General features: G+C 34.9%; 1 long non-coding RNA gene across 2 annotated transcripts; it reads left to right on the forward strand.

Annotated features, from left to right (window-relative positions):
* The first annotated feature begins 2,845 nt into the window (after positions 1-2,845).
* LOC122027066 lies at positions 2,846-17,365 on the forward strand. 2 transcript variants are annotated; one of them, XR_006124275.1, is made up of 7 exons: positions 2,846-3,017; positions 4,572-4,616; positions 8,574-8,624; positions 14,239-16,204; positions 16,498-16,567; positions 16,642-16,764; positions 16,872-17,365. It is a non-coding gene; the product is annotated as an uncharacterized LOC122027066 (long non-coding RNA). The 2 variants fall into 2 exon arrangements; XR_006124274.1 differs by having other exon boundaries at positions 16,069-16,204; positions 16,642-16,709.
* The last annotated feature ends 319 nt before the right edge of the window (positions 17,366-17,684 follow it).

Consider the following 17,684-nt stretch of genomic DNA (forward strand, 5'->3'; position numbering starts at 1 on the left):
TCCTCGACGTGATGGTGGTTATGAACTTCGTGACCTTCACTCATGGAGTGAAACTCTTCTTAGCAAGACATTATGGGCGATTCAAACCAATGTATATTCATTATGGGTAAGATGGGTGCACCAACATTACCTCAAGGGGATTGATTTTTGGCAATTGAAAGTTAAAACCTCAGACTCTCCTCTTATTAAACCACTTGTGGCCATTCAGAATAAAATCCAAGGGGTTACAAATGGAAGTGGGGGGCAAATATGTTGTTGGGTGACTGGTTTGCGACGGGGAAAAATGGGAATACAAATGCCTATGGTTTCTTCATGCTGAGAGGTTCTAAGGTGGCGTGGGCTCATTGATTTGGAGGCCAAAGATTATGCCGAAGTATCGGGTCATTTTATGGTTACTTGCTCATGGGAGGCTACAAACAACTGATAAAATGTCATATGTGGAGAACAAGACTTGTATGCTTTGCAAATATCAAGATGAATCGAATAGTTATTTGTTCTTTGAGTGCCCTATCACATGTGCTCTTTGGAACAAGGTGAAGAGTTGGTTGGAGATAAGTTATGAAGTTAACTTAGTGACAGAGCTATTTCATATTCTTGGCCAACACTATAACGACACAAGCCTACGAATGAAGGGCCGATATCTTGGAATTTTTAGTATGATATATGTTTGTGGAAAGCTCGCAACATGTGTCGTTATGAGGGAGTAATTTCTGATGTCGATAGGATATTGTATAAGATTTAAATTCATATTTATCGTTTTGTGGATTTATGCTGTAATTAAAGAGCTTAACGTCACCTTGAGATGGCCTTCTGGTAACTCGAGCAGATTGCGGATTGTGCAGATAGCGAGGGAATGCACGTTGGCCATCTTCGTGGTCGTTGCTGTGTAATTTGACTTTGGTGGCAAACATATTTGAATTGGGTGGCAGATTGACTTTGGTGGCTCGTTGGTGGCAAAATGTGGTAATATGATCGCACCATTTGATAGGTTTCATGGAGTTGTGTATTGCATATCCTTGCATTCTTTGTCTTATAGTTTTGTACCAAGAGATGTCATGGACTCTCTTGTTGATTGACAACTCATACATGTTTTTTTTATTGCATGTTTAAGGTTGTAAAAGTTTGAACATTTATAATATATTTATCTATTTTCGTGAAAGAAAAATATTTTCCGAGTTTTGAGGAAAACAAAAGTGAATTAATAGATTCTTAACTTGCAGGGGTGCGATGTAACTATTTGAAAAAGCTGTCTATTTATTATTATTATTATTTATTAATAGACTATTTGACTAGTCTGGAAAGTGAGTGAGCTTCTCCTAATTGGTTCATTAGATCAATTCGATCTCTTGACACGATAGATTAATTGTCTTGGTAGATTGAGGACTCATTGTGCCTCTTTACCCAACTAATCCTTGAGGCAATTATCTCGTCCCATGGAAGTTTTTCATCGGTTTATACAGTAAATCATGGAAGCGCTCCAATAAGACATCAGTAGTTGACCTTTGTGATTTTCGCCATCCCTATGAGACCATCCAACGTCGAATCGATATTTCACTTGTGAAGGTAAACTCATGGTCTTTTTCCGCTCATGGCTACTAATGTGATGATAAAGGAGGGGTTGTTCGGTACAAGTCAACTGTCAAGGTGGAGGTCGAAGTCAAGATGATCAACGTCAGGATGTCAAAGGGCCCACCTACGATGGTCGAGCGGAGGTCGATTAGAAGGGCTGGTCAGTCAGACAACATCTGATCGGAAATAGGCTTAACCGAGCTGACTACTCGTCTAGCTCGGAATAGTATGATAAGATTGCCAGACACTTGGTATGGAGCGATAGAATGCCAAGAGACTGGATCGCTTGTCCGATCGGGGGGTGACAATTTACTATACCCAATCACCGTAAAGAAGAACAGCCAAGACCGACCAAGTGGAGGAGTCCCCAGCCGAGCGGCTACCCCGCTCGGTCAAGTAGCGAGATCATCATTGTATCTCTCAACATCTTTTTGGGAGATAGTGCCGCTGATACAAGGCATGGTCAACAGGTGGATCGTACGACGAAAGCTTCTACTTTCTTGTTGGGGATATGCCGCCCTGTTAAGGTATGATGTCAGAGACACTTTCCTGACAAATCCTTTCATAGGACACATTGAAGAATGTGCCCACACCTTAAGGAGCGTGCACATCGCCCACCAGGGCTCTATATAAAAGGGGTCCATACACCGGCGGAGATACGCGTTAGTCACTATTTACGCTTGTCCTACTGTTGCTCCACATTCTTCTACAATTCCAGTGACTGATTTGATTATCGGAGGGCCAACACCAAGGACCCCTTCCCTGTCTCGACATTGACGTTGTTTGTTTTGCAAAGTGGGACGCGGTCTACATCAAGTCAGCGTAGTAGCTACATCTCCAGCTAGTCACCTTCCTATTTCTGGACAGGATCAAGTACTTTGGCCCACAACCACTCAACCCAAGTTTTTCTACTAAATTCAATGCCAACACATATGCCAATAGATGATCGAAAGTGACACTCACTTTATCTATGGTACGTCTTAACCGTTGCGCCACACTAGTGGGGCACCCCTGCTTCTTATGGTGGCAAAATACGACTATGCTCGTCTCCAGCAACCCTACCAATCCATCCCAAGATCAACACGGAGGAGATAAATCATGGTTGACTATTAACCTTTGGAATAGTAACGGGTGACACCCTTGCTTCTTATCGTTGCACGGGAGGGGAATAAAATAAAAAATGAATGCAATTTTGGAAAATGGGCTGTTTAGTTGGGCTGACTGGAGAAACTTTTGGGCCAATAAAAATGAATACCGTCAACGGAACGACAAGGGTTTTTATCGTGACTGTTATTGTGGGCAGCCGAAGAGCTCTCCGACGGGGCTCTTGGTCTGATCCCGATAGTGCCATGGCGACGTCGTCCAGATTCGCCTTCTTCCTCTTCTGCCTGTCACCCCTGTACTCTACGGCGCTCTCCGACCTCGTGATCTCGAGATTCGATCGACGGGTGAGCAGATCTGTTTCTGTCGCCTTGCTTTTGGCGGATCGTTGGTTGACTAGGATTATTTTTCCTCGAATTCGATCGTTGGATTACATACAGGTTGAATGTGATGCTCTTGTTACTGATCTGTTTCACGAAAATGGATCTTCTTTTATAGAAGAAAAAAATTTGTGATGTGGTAGCTAGGTGAACGTACGAGGTTTGCAGAATGGAGTGTTTGTTCGATTACCTTTCTTCTTCACTTGGTGCGCACAATGACGTATATTTGATGGGTTAGTCATCGGGGTGTCAAAAAAAATTCGAGTTTGAATTTGTCCTAGTGTATATTCTTTCGCGAGTTGAAAGCATCTTATTGCTGAGCATTTTGTATACTTGGAAGCTGTATGCCAATGGATGGGCTAGCTCTCTCCATCTTTGGACTGACAGAGATCTGTTTTAAAATGTTTAATCGCAGTGCTTTGGTGCTGTGACTAAAAGAGAAAAAAAACATCTTGAATTTGTTATTTCAGTGTCGTAAGCTTCTTGTTATTTTGGATCGAAAGTAAGCAGAGATCCAGATAAGTTAACTTAGATGGTTTGGAAGTAATAGGTTAATATTATTAGAGTTGAGATACTATTATTATTATTAATGAAAATCAAGCTCACAAGCAATGACACTATATCAGGCAATACGAAGTCTGTCACATTTTTTGGTAACTGTAACCACGATATTTATCCTTAGTATTTCTTGAACTTTCCTAGTGGAATCAGTGGTTACATATAAGTAGGAGAAGGTCCTTTACATTAAGGTTGTCCAATAGATTTGGATAGATTTGGTGCAGTATTTTTGACCAAGTTCAGTGTGAATCTGTAGAATCAGAATCAATCACTGGTCTAAATTGTTTTGATATGCTAAAAGTTGACTTGAAAATGATTGCCGAATATATATATATATATGAGATTAGTCACAACTTATTCAAGTAAGACTAACTGATTCTTGTTGTTCTCCGGCTAACTATTTTGTTCCTCACTACAAGGATGCACTGGGAGGGGAGGTGTATCACTTAATAGTATATGACAAAGTCACTAATATTTATTGATAATGACATCTTTTCAGGTCTAGAATTTTACATTGAAAACTAGAAGTTTTCTTCATTTCAATATGCTTATACAACAGATGGATGTGTGCTGATTAAAATATATAATTCATTGTTTGTTTTTTCAACATCTTCTTGCTGTATAATTGTTTTACACAGATTTTGTTAATGTTCTTGTCAATCTTATATAAGGACACCACAATTTGTTTCATGTTTGAAGCACTTTTGATTTCATTGATCTATGTTGCATGTTTGTTTAGTTCTTCGTTTTAGCTTTAGTGCCCTTTATAAATCACTGTGTCTAGCTATGATTCTGAGAGACAGATATGGTAATAACTAATAAGGTTGGTTCTGCTTTGTCAAAGATATTCTTGGTCACTTAACATTCTTTATCCTTTTTGGTTCCTGACCTTATTTTAATCTATATTTATGTTGCTTTCCACCTTCGTATTGTTCACAAGAATGAAACATCTATTTCCAACAGGTGGATTTGACTTCCCACGTTGTATAGATGTTGTCCTCGTTAAAGGTAATATATCACTTCTCTACATATTTTTCATGATCTTTAGAGTACTAATTGGGATTTTGTTGTACCGTTTGATATTTTACAAGTTTCTTCCATCTAATCTCTGTGAGAATCGCCATAGTTTTTCTTTATTATTTTCTTGTTATTGAAACCTAGCCATTTCTTTCTACCATATGCACCATATTTCAAAGTCAAAATTGAGTAACCAATTCCTTTGGTTCTTATATCTGTATTATTAGGTTGAGTTGTGGATGTGAATGAAATTCTAAAGAATCACCATTTCAGAATAATCTCTGTTGACAATTGTTCTTATTGTTGATTCTTGTGTTCCATGACGATTTCTTTTTTAAGAATTATTAAATAAAAGAATCATGATTCTGACTTCTAAAGTTTTAGCCTAAGTTTTAGAATTCATCTCTTAAGGTAGGAAGGATATTGTCTCCATTGAAATCATTCTGTTATGGTAAAATTCAAGCAACGAATTGGTTATCCTCCTCAATCATTCTAAATCTTGTTTCTCATTGTTATTCTAATTAGATTAGCATTGCACATCCATTGACGAATGTATTTTCAGCAGCAGTGACCTCAACATAATGCTCTTGTTCCTTGAAGAATCAATGTGATCAATATGAAATTCACTAGCACTACCATAAACATGTCATTTTCTTGCCTGTGTTTAGATCCCATGAAACTAATTCATAGTTCCTGTTTTTTGCTTTCCCAGCATTTGCTAAAATGCCTTTTCCTGCATGTAGATATTCTAAATTGCGAAAGCAATGCGAATGCAACTATACAATTTGCAGGTGTTGATAATAGTTTTTAAAATTTTAATTGGTAGTAAAAATATTTTTATCAATTAGTACAAGTCAGGTTATGCAGTAGTAGTGTCAGGAACTATCAGATGCTCTGGTTATTTGTATCAAATATTTTCTAGGAAAACTTTTACAAGGAAAATGAATTATTTTCCGTGGTTGGGATATGATAATAAAATATGTTAGAAAATATTTTTATGTGGTTGGTGCAAAGGGGAAAACATATTTTCCTCCTCTTTAGGTTGGTCCGGAGTGGTCTGGTTGAGTTAGGTTAGCTGGTTGGTCGGGAGTTAAGGAAAAGGAAAAGAAAAGGGTTCTAGTGTTAGTCTTCCTAGTACACTAGTTGAACCAAAAAGGAATTCCTCAAGAGTTGACTTTTTATTCTGTGTCCTTACCTAAAGGTTTAGGAAAGGGAGGAGCTATTACTTTGGATGTGCTTTACTGTATTCACTCATTCTCCGCAACCATTTTCTGAAGAAATAGTCAAGCTGAGGCGCAACTTGTACTCTACCAGGATAGTGCCTACTATCTGTCTCCTTACAAAGTGAAAATGCAGATTCTTGGATGGAAAGTATATGCAGACTCTTGGATGGAAGAAATATCTGGGTGCTTTTGATGAGACTTAGTTAAGTGTTTGATGAAATCACTTCCATATGAAATATATAATTATTAATCATCCGTCTATATTTAGAAATAAATTTTGTCTTTCTATAACAAAATAAACTTTATCTTTATATAACAAATTAATATTTTAAAACTCTATCACCTTGAATCTGTTTTCCATATTAATGATTCACTAAAAAAATTCTCACAATTATGATTGAATTAATTTTAAAACGAAAAGAATTATTCTTTTCCATTAATAATTTTCTGAATTGTTTTTTTTTTGAAAGAAAGCAATTATTTTTTTTAATTAAATAAAATTAAGGTAATATTTCAAATTTAGTACATGTTTTCGATTAACATTGATTTTTTTTTTTACATTTTAATAATTTATTACTTGTAAATTATCTAAGGTTGTTAAATGGATTGGGCAGCTTGACATGTCGGACCTAACTTTACGTACCTGTGTGGCTAAGCAAAGATGGCTGGCCCACTGTGATGAGGGATTCGATTGTGCTCAACTTCGTACGGAATTGAGTTGGATATTGTTCTAGTTTTCATGTCATTTTAAAGCTAGTAACACTAAATATAATGTGGCCCACGAGTTAGCAAAGTTGATAATTATATGGATAGTTGTTCTAATAGATTTTAGGATTGGGATTGGGTGTTTGACTTTCTTCATGCAAAGGGCCTTTGCGTTAGGGTAAAAATGTCTCCGTGATTTACCTGTTTGTATCTAGTTGGGGGTCGATAATAATGGGCTGTTTAAAGTGAGTTATTCCCTTTTGTCCTCACGAGTTGACATAGTTGGTAACTACATATGGTTTTAAAGCTTGATATGCGATTTGATATTATTTAATCATGAAAGGATGAGAGATTGTTGTTCATTAACTGCACCATGCAGTGGAATGGGGGCACTTGCCAGTTTGGGAGAGTGCCCTATGGCGTATGCAATCTGCAATCACAAGTGGGATGTGGATACAGAAAAATCCTCGCTGCAAAAGTTGTGCAAACTGTTTGTTTCGTGACTCAAAGAATTGGATTTGCTGATTGCTAAGGAGAAAGACTTGGAAGACAAGATGATGTTGAAACACTCCACATCACAATTCCCATCGTAATCCTTAACATGATGAAATGTTATTGAGAGTTTAACGGTTGATCATCACAATTTCCATCGTACAATGAGATGTCTTGATTATTAACAGTACTAGATGTTTTAATTTGTTTTATCAGTAGGTGGCTGGAAAACAATCTGTTTTATAGATACTCAGCATTCTCTATCATAGAACCTGACATCCCTCAATTTTTTTTGGCTAATGCAAATCCGCATAGCTAGTAGAAGCTCGAATTATGGCATAAAGATGGAGAGAATAATTGTCACCGAAACAAAATATCTCATAGCTCATGTTATTTTCAAGTATTCAAGTTTGCAGAAATATTATGCTGCACACTTATCCGTGAGCATTTAACATTATTTTTTTTAAATTATTTTTTAGGATTTAGGATATAGTATTTAGGTTAAAAGAAGTGAAAATTAAAAAAATATTTTAGTAAAATTGTAGTAAAAAATGATTACATTCATTCTAGACGCCCTCATAGTGCATCCCCATGTTTATGTGAAGGAAAGTAAACCACAGGGTTAGCTTATAGCCGACCGTCAAGTAGTTAAGGAGTGGGAGGAGTTTTTCTCCGGGAAAAAAAATTATTAGGTGTTCGTGAGGTGTTCATGGATAACATTCATTGTTATTGTGTTCACATTGTGATGCTTTTCATTGCTATTGTGTTCAGATGATGAATAATCTACGTGAATCAACCATTAGCCACTTTTAAGAAGAGGGTTTGCAAGCATGGGAAACAGAACAATACCAGCAACCAAAAGCCTATGCTAATTTTTACAATTAACAGAGGCCAAAACTAGAATGAAAAATGAGACCAATTCACAAGTTAAGGTCAATGAAAATCAACTTGGAGAATGAACTCATATGGTGATTTGAGGAGCAAAATTCTTGAGTCATCTGAGAAGGTAGTTCCCATCAATTCCAAAACAAAAGAGCAAGAAACACCCATTACACTAGAACCAAACTGGGTTTGACATATTGATAACAAAAAGAAGATACAAATGTGTGAAGTTATTAAAAAGGAACAACTTGTAAATGATAGGGGAGCCCATCCAGTAAGTCTAATATTCTCCAAGTTGCCATGGTTAGCACCAACAACGATTAGTCAGATAAATGGAATGGAAGCAAAAGGGTCAATTTTGAATAATTTTCTAAGATGATCTAGTATCGCTGACCTATGGTAAGATATAAATCACGAAAGATATTTTGGTATTTTATATGGAAAAAGTCAGACACCCAACTTAAATAATATGATGAGGGTATCATGAAAGCTAAAAATGAAAAAAATCAAATCAACTCAAATTTTGGTCATTCAGGGCTTCAGGCTCAGCTCACCAAGTTATAATCAATATGGGTCTGACCCAAATACGTTATATCTGTGCTTTAGCTCTTTGAAGTTCTAATGACCTTCTTGTGCTCTTCTATAGGAGAGTGAGAACTTGCCGCCGCCACTTCGACCTCCACCTCTGCTGCTCCAGGTGCGAACCCCTTGGTCTCTTTTTGTTCCATTTGGCTTATTTTTCGAGTTTTGATTTGTAGATTGGTTCTTCTAGATAGCGTGTTCTTTGTCAATATTGTCTCCTTTTCTTTTCGATTTGATTACTAGATGCAGTGGATATAGTGGGATCTTGTTGTTTGGTTGGAGATCTTCGGTTTTGATTAATTATAGGCAAGGTTCTAAAATTTGCTATTCGTTAGGCGCTAGTCGGGCACCAGACCAGCGCCTAGGCCACTTAGGCGGGGACTAGGCGCCGCTAGACGGATTCCATGGTATCAACATAAATCACATAATAAATTACATTCTATAACTTCAACACTATAACATCAAATTTAAAGTTCAAAATTACATAATTAATAAAATATCACAAATTTATTCTACTTCTCCATAATTTTCAACAACTTGATCTTCATCGGACATTAACTTAATATCATCATTGTGATCCTTCTCTTCTTCTTCGGATGCAAAATCATCCTCGTAAAATTCTCACTCTAGAGCTTCTTCGGAGTTGTCTGATGAAATAATGTTTCCAAAGGATGAGGCTTTGGCCAACCTTCGATTCAATTGCTTCGAAGTCGCTCAGTTAAAGAAAGATTAAACAACAATTTTTCTTCAAATCGATTTCTTCAGCCTTTAAACTCTCTAATTTATCATAAATGTGGGTTTTTTCATTTGCTCTAATTTCTCATGCTGAGTAAACGATGAAGATGAAGTTTGGCGCTAACCGCTAGGGCAAGCCAACAAACCGATTTTTTTATTGGACCAAAGTTTAGGGCTTATAAAACTTAAGCCCAATATAAAAAAAAATGTTACATTTCGATTTTTTTAATTGGGCTTTAAATTTAAAAGCTCAAACTAAAAAAAATCATGAAAACCCTGCACTATTTCCGTTGTGCATAGACGATTCGATCGATTAGTCGGCGCCTAGGGCTGCCTAATCCCACTTAGGCGTCAAGGCCGCTTAGGCTGACCGACTAGTATGTTTTCGGTGCGACTGACACCTAGCGCCTAGGCGGCCACCTAGATTGATTTTTAGAACACTGATTATAGGTAGTTGTTTTTAGTTCAGAGGTCATGTTTGTTTGATTTGAGGGAAAGATTTCTTGTTCCCTTTTACTTAGCTTCGGTTTATAGATTGGTTCCAGATAGTGTGCTCTTTGTTGATATTGTCCCCTTTCTTTTTGATTTGCTTACCAAATGAGTCGATTTGGTGGGATCTTGCATTTCTTGCTGTTTGGTTGGATAGTTTTTATTTTGATTAATTTGAGGTAGATTTTTTTAGTCGGTAAGCCAACTTCCCTTGATTTGAGGGTTTATCACTTTAATTAAATTGTGGATTGACCTAAAAAGCAATAATGCTCATTTTTTATTTTTATTGTGTAATGTAAGTATGTACCGAGAAAGCTTGTATCAAATAAAGAACAACTAAAGGTTTGACTTGCTTAAAAACTTATTTACTTGTCAAATTACTTAGGCTATACCAATCATGATTAGTTGAATGTTGATTTAAGACCTTTAGTTGTCTATATCAAGGATGTTGTAAAATGCGAGAATGCATGCCTACTGCGCATCATTACTGAAGTGATTGACCGTTTAAACTTAGAACAAAACATTATAGATGCTGATGACAAAGAGATGGATAACGATTCACATTCAAAAGACAGAAAGCGAGAGTGATATTGAGAACTATGATGATAATGTGTAAGTCGAAATAAATCAGATTAATGGCTAAGAGACAATATAAACTACTAGTGATATCACCGTAGTAGATTTAAGGTTCTTGTATGGTGATCACAAGAAAACACACAAAAAAAACTGATCATCGTTTTAAATCGTTAAAACATATCTAAAATAAACAAGAGTATCATAGTTCAAATCTTAATAAAAACAATGCTTTGAAAGTTGATTTCTGAGTATGTGTAAATTATGCTCTTAATTTATTAGATAGATGAATAGGGAGAAAGTTATCTATCTACCTCTAGAATTAACCAGACGAAATTTAGACACCTAAATTATATAAAAAATTAAAGGCATGCGATACATTGACTGCAGAATTAATTTGATTAATATATTATATAAAATATAGGAGCCAACTCAAATTATATATATATTTATTTAATATTATGTGGAAATATTAATTTTGTTGTAGATAGCTAAATGTTCGGTTAGTAATTTTAAATGTTAGTGGTCAAAATATACTTGCCTATTAAATTTAATAAAAATATTGATTATTTTTTATTAATTTATCAGTCATTTCTATAAGGAAACAGTGGGTAAATTTTTAAATATTGGTCAAAGTTACATTATTAGTTTATGTGAATAAAAGAAGTTGATGAACTTTCTCTTGTTGGAGCAAATTGTGATATTGCTCACCCCAAGCAGCTAGTATCATTGGTCCCATGGTAAGATTCAGGCACGTAAAAATCACGGGGATATTTTACCCTAGCGGTCCGATGGTAAGATTTAGGCACGTAAAAATCACGGGGATATTTTACCCTAGCGGTCCGATGGTAAGATTTAGGCACGTAAAAATCACGGGGATATTTTACCCTAGCGCAACGACTTTTTGCATGGAGAAGATTAGACACCCAACGAGGCATTTTGCACCACTAGGAACCCAAGACCTATTAGAGTAAACACTCATGCAGGTAATTGTGTCAACCCGTGGGGATAGATAAACTTACTCTTCTTTGGAGTATTGCTCATCATATTATAAATTAAATATTCTGCTATACAACTTCTAGTGTTTCTTTAAAGATCCCTGCTTCACTTTATGAATTAATCATAACTAGCAATTAAGTGAATAGGTGCCAAGCTACCAATCCTAATCTTTAAGCATGATCACTGCAATTTGGGTGGGTCTAACCAAGCGATTAACAAGTTGAAGGACCAATTGAAGATTGATAAGGGAAAAATCAAGGAAAGGGCTAAAGTTTCTCCTTTAAGGATTCAAGAAAGACGGCAAGAGGATAAAGAGAGGGGACAATAGGTTTGCACTTGGGACTAGGAGAAAATATGATTTCTCATTGTGAACCAATACTTGCAGTTTCTAACCACAAGAATAATAAACCCACCAGAGATTTATACTGAATAATATAATATTATAAAATGTAGGAGCTAAGACAATTAAAAGTTTATTTTATTTGATATTATTTGGATGTAGATAGCATAGATGTCTAATCCACACTATCTACATCTCCTAATATGACTCATCATACAACATGGTCTGATGTGTTTAGATAGGATAAGTTAAGGATGGTAATGGGGGCGGGGGTGGGTTTGCCATCCCCATCCCTGTCCCCGTCCCATCATTTTTTCGGGTTCGGGGATTCCCCGAACCCACGGGGATCAAATCCCCATCCCCTCTCCATCCCTAAATTTAATTTATATTATTATTATTATTATTATTATTTTATCATTATTATTAATGATAATATTAATATTAATATCAATATTAATAATAATAATATTAATAATATTTTCAAAAACTTTAATATTAGTATTAACACTATTATTAATACTTTTTAAAAAATATTATTATTATTTATTAATAATAATAATAATAATATTCGGGGCGGGTTCGGGGATGGGGATAGTATTTCCATACCCGTCTCATCCCCGAAAAAAATCGGGGATCCTGATCCCCGTTTCGGATTTTCCCCGTGGGGCCCCGAATCCACGGGGAAAATTGGCATCCCTAGGATAAGTTAGTGTTGATGCTTGGTTAAGAAAAAACTCCTCCATTGTACCATTGTAATATTAATATTATCATTAATAATAATGATATTAATAATATTTTCAAAATTTTTAATATTAATATTAACACTATTATTAATACTTTTTAAAAAATATTATTATTATTTATTAATATTAATAATAATAATATTCGGGGTGGGTTCGGGGATGGGGATAGTATTCCCATACCCGCCTCATCCCAGAAAAAATCAGGGATCCCGATCCTCGTTTCGGATTTTCCCCGTGGGGCCCCGAATCCGCGGGGAAAATTGACATCCCTAGGATAAGTTAGTGTTGATGCTTGGTTAAGAAAAAACTCCTCCATTGTACCATTGTACCCAAATATTATTCATGATAGCTTCCTGCTTAAGGTAGGGTTATTACAAACCAAGTCTGGGGTGTTGAACATTTTGTAGGAGTTTAGTTTGCATGATTAGGGTTGTAAATGAGCCAAACTAATTCAAGCTTTGTGATGTTTAAGCTTGTTTGATAAGATAACCAAGCCAAATCAAGCCGAGCCTAAAATGAACTAAGCCATTAAAATGATTGTTCAAGTTTGGTTTGGTTTCTTTTTTATGAGCTTAAGCTTGGTTCAAGTTTGTCTTGAGTTTGGTCGTTTAGATCTTATAAACTCTCGATTCAAGCTTATTTGATTGTTTGAAACTTTTATATTTTAAGCTTGTTTGATCGGTTATTAAGCTTGATAATATAAACTTATTTATTCATTTTGAAAGTTTATTTGTTTATTTAGTATGCTGATAAGAGTTTTATTTATAAATATTGTTCAGGAATATGCTCATGAACATTAACGAGCTGAGCATATATGTTTAAGCTTATTCGTTTAGTTTTACGAGTTGTTTAAGATTGTTCATTTAATTGATCTTGTGTGTGTTGAACAAATATAAATAAGCTATTACCAAGCCTAACACCAAACTTCTTCACGAACGTTTAGTCCATTTACAGCCCCATGCATGATCATTTGTTTTCTCTGGGTCTACTTGTTTAATTAATAAAACATGAGGGAGGAGGTGTTGTCGTTGTCATTTTAGTTAAAGAAAAGGTAAGAAGGGTCGGTCAAAGGAAAAGACTGGTGCAGCTATGTTGTCCTAACTAAATTGAGGAGTATGTAGAGGCATTTAAATTTAGATTTCCTCTACAAAGTTATGTCTCAGTAAAATGTTAGACTTGGTAAGAGCACCATATACTTTGCATATGATGCACATCATGATTCAGAGTAACGTGCAACGTACACGAGGAATGTAGACTCATAATCTTGTACACATACTACTCTCTCTTCATGTATGATATGCCATCAAAAAGAGACTTACATGCACACTTTGTTCTCCATACATACACTAACAATCCATGATAACCTTGAATTTTGTGATCAATATTATTCTCATGTACGTGCAGCCAATTCTGGGTATGTTTTGAGAAGAAATCAAAATCAATCAACCCCTTCCTTTTGGAATGACTTGTAAACATCATATGTTTTTAGAAAAAAGTGATTCTATAAAGTCTCACTCTGAAATCTTTGAATGATCAAAATGGGCAACAATATTCTAAATTGAAAAATTGCAAAAACGGTAAAAAGACCATATAAAGTTTAAATTTAAGAATCAACTTATATATAATGGCACTTGATACACTAATTAAGCCAGCTTGGTTGGTTTCATATAATGTCATAATTTAATTTTGTAACATGATCGTAATTGATGCTACAATTAGGATAGTATGTTGTTGCATATGGTTGTAGCAAATGCTACTAGTTCATTATATTAGGTGTTGCAGTTTAGTTAAAGTGATACAATTTTATTTTATTGTATATTGGCACACTAAAAGTCGTACTTGAATTACAGTGGTTGTTACTATAGTTCTACTGCCGTTTTGCGCTGTTACAGTGCTCTTACTATAGTTCTCTGATTCAGTTTCCCAGAATGGAAGACAAACATTAAAAATAAAAAAGGACAATATTAACAAGTAAAGGATGAACTTAATGAACCAACCATTCCATTAAGACTCAAGTCTAAATTAAATTTATCTGTCTTATTTTCATCAAATAAATTTCTTGTGGTCCAATTTGAAAAAAATAATATGATTAAAATAGATATAACAACTTCTGCAACCAAAAAAATTAAGAAACTTATAGATTTGGAATTTATGTTAATTCTATGAAGGCCTTTACTCTTTAGATCCAGTCCAACTTTCTAAGATAGATGATATACTTTTGAGATCATTCCATCTGTCCATGTAACTTCAATATAATCATCTTGCCGATCAATTATACTTCAACCCAATATAAGTTAGCAAACTTCTCATAAACTTCATTTTGACTTGATGTGTCGAAAGTTTAGATTTTGTTGAATTAAGAGAAATAATTGGAGTGGTAGAGTGCACAACATCATCATATCGGTTATAATAATTCAGATGTGGATCAAGTGCATATGCCCCAACAACTTACAATCGAATTCCAAGTCTTCAAGCTTAGACCATTTTACACGTAGTTTGTTTTTGAAAATTCACATTTTTTACTATAGTGTGGCTACATTCAATGGAATTGTTCTTCTTTGAATATCTTTTCAATGACATATTGTCTTGGGAAAAATTCATTATTTTGTGTATGTCCAATTAACAATGTTGATTGCAGCCCATATGCTTTAGTTCCATCTTGCTAGAGCACATCCATCTTGATAATTATGTTTGCAATGAGAAAAGCTCTTTCACAGTCCTCTTCTTTCCTGAGCTTTCTTAGCAACAAATGGCAGAGGCTGACAGAAATTGGTTAGCCTCTGCCATTGTGAACAAAGGGTTGCTCTTTCTTAACGAAAGAGCTCTTCTCATTGTGAACATAGCTACCAAGGTGAATGTGCTCTAGCAAGATAGAACCAAACCATATGCGTTGCAATCAACATTCGTTAATTGGACGTCATACTTAAAATAATAAATTTTTCTCAAAACAATATGTTATTGAAAAGACATTTAAAGAAGAAGATAGTTCCATTGAATGTAGTCGCACTGGCATAGCAAAAATGTCAATTGTCATAAATGAACTACTTGTGTAAGATGGTTTAAGCTTAAAGACTTGAAATTTGATTGTGATGAAGTTGTTGGGATATATGCACTTGATCCACATCTAAATTATCATTACTACTATGATGATGTTGTGTGTTCTATCACTCCAACTATTTCACTTGATTCAACATAATCTAAATTTTCGGCACATCAAGTTAAAATGAAGTTTGTGAAAAGTTTGCTAGATTATATTGGGTTGGAAGTATAACGGATCGGTAAGATGGTTATATTGAAGTTACATGGACAGATGGAATGATCTCAAAAGTATATTATCTGTTTTGAAAAGTTGCACTGACTCTAATACTTAAAGGCCTTCATAGAATTAACATAAATTCTAAATTTATAAGTTCCTTAATTTTTTTAGTTGCAGAAGTGGTTATATCTACTTTAATTATATTACCTTTTTTCAGATTGGACCACATGAAATTTATTTTGTCAATTGGTATGATAATGAACTCACTCAGAATGGTTCTAATATTGATGAAAATAAGACAGATGAATTTAATTTAGACTTTAATTTAGACTTGAGTCTTAGTGGAATTGTTGATTTAATAAATTCACTCTTTATTTGTTAATATTGTTTTTTTTTTATTTTTGATATTGGTCTTCCATTATAGGAAATTGATTTAGAGAACCATAGTGAGAGCATTGCAACATCGCAAGAAGATAATACTGGCCGACTAGAAGCCGGAGAAATGGAAGTTGATGACATTTTGGACCAATCATCATCAATACAACAAACTGATGACAAAGGTAGAAATATTCTGGATGATGTGTATAATTTCAAGAACTTTGATGTTGCTAAAAACCCACTGGATCATCATTATCTTGGTGGTGTTGGGATGATAATTGATTATCTATTCAGTTTTATGCTCAATTTTTTAGACAAAATTTTCACTGCTAAATTGTACATTCTTCATATATCTGCTTTACTTGAAATCTGTCACTATTTATTTCATTCTCAAATATGTAAAATTGGTATTTAGATTGTGTGCGTGTTTTTTTTTAGTTTGTTTGCTGTATTAATTATGGTAATCAAAATGCAGCTTAGTGATGCAAGGAACTGGATTAAAAAGATCCAACAAGAATGGAATATTCTTGCGACGAATCTACCTGGTAAGTTAAGATGACTGATCAATCAGTATTCAGTATTTATGCAAGCATGAATTCTACTTATGCTCTCTTTACAGATGCTATTTTTGTTCAAGTATCTGAGGAGCGGTAATAGTTGGAGCAAGTGGAATGTCATATCATGATGGTATTTTCTTCTTTGATTTTTTTACCTTCGTCCATACTACCCTCAAGTCCCACCGGTAATTATAATATTGTTATCTTCTGTCCAGATACTAACATTCAATTCAGTATACACTTTGCTAGTTGTTTATTCTGAACTGATCAAAAAGTAATCCTATTTCTGCAGTCTGTCTATTATCATTCTGGTGGCTATCGGATATACCCAAATCTGTTTGTTGATGGGAATGTATGCTTAAGTTTGCTAAACACATGGAAAGGGAAATGAAATCTGGGTTCCATCTTCCACAATCGTCCAAGTCTTTTTTTTCACTACAGGGACTGGTTCTCAATGATAAGCCCTATTTCAATGCAGCTGGTTATCATAAGAAGATTCAAACAATTGAAGATGAGAAGAATGCAATTTTGTACAATGAGAACACCTATCTACTCAACCTGAAAACCATGCTGTATCTTTTGTAAAGATCTCCTAAGGTTGGTGCGACAAGCACATCCTATCATCAATTAATTTTGACTGCAAACCATGGTGAATCCATATTATTTAGTTTTGTTCTTCCTATTGTGTAAACATTTATGCGTCATATTTGAATTATAGTTGGTCATAATTTTTCTGTGATGTGGCTGTTTGGACACTTGAAAATCAAGTATGACTTTTAATTCATAGATTCTAAAACTCTCTTCTAGTTCTTGTTGTTGACGACTCCAACCAACAGTTGGATATCATCCTTTTGCATTCCAATTTTTCCACTTTGTTTATTTGGAGAGACAAATCCTATCAATTCAACAATCTTTTTATTGCATTTTCTTTCCACGTCGTTTTTGCTGATGCATTTAGGTTTTGTTTTTGATGGTTATGTAAATGGTACAATTCCGCCTATGATGACCGGTCATGATTGATCTTAAGTCTGGATAAAGATGGAGGATTATGTTAGGTTGTTAGCCGGCGTTAAAATTACGGTAAATATTCAATGAATAAATTCAT

The sequence above is a fragment of the Zingiber officinale genome, chromosome 10A, assembly GCF_018446385.1.
Source record: "Zingiber officinale cultivar Zhangliang chromosome 10A, Zo_v1.1, whole genome shotgun sequence".
NCBI lineage: Eukaryota > Viridiplantae > Streptophyta > Magnoliopsida > Zingiberales > Zingiberaceae > Zingiber > Zingiber officinale.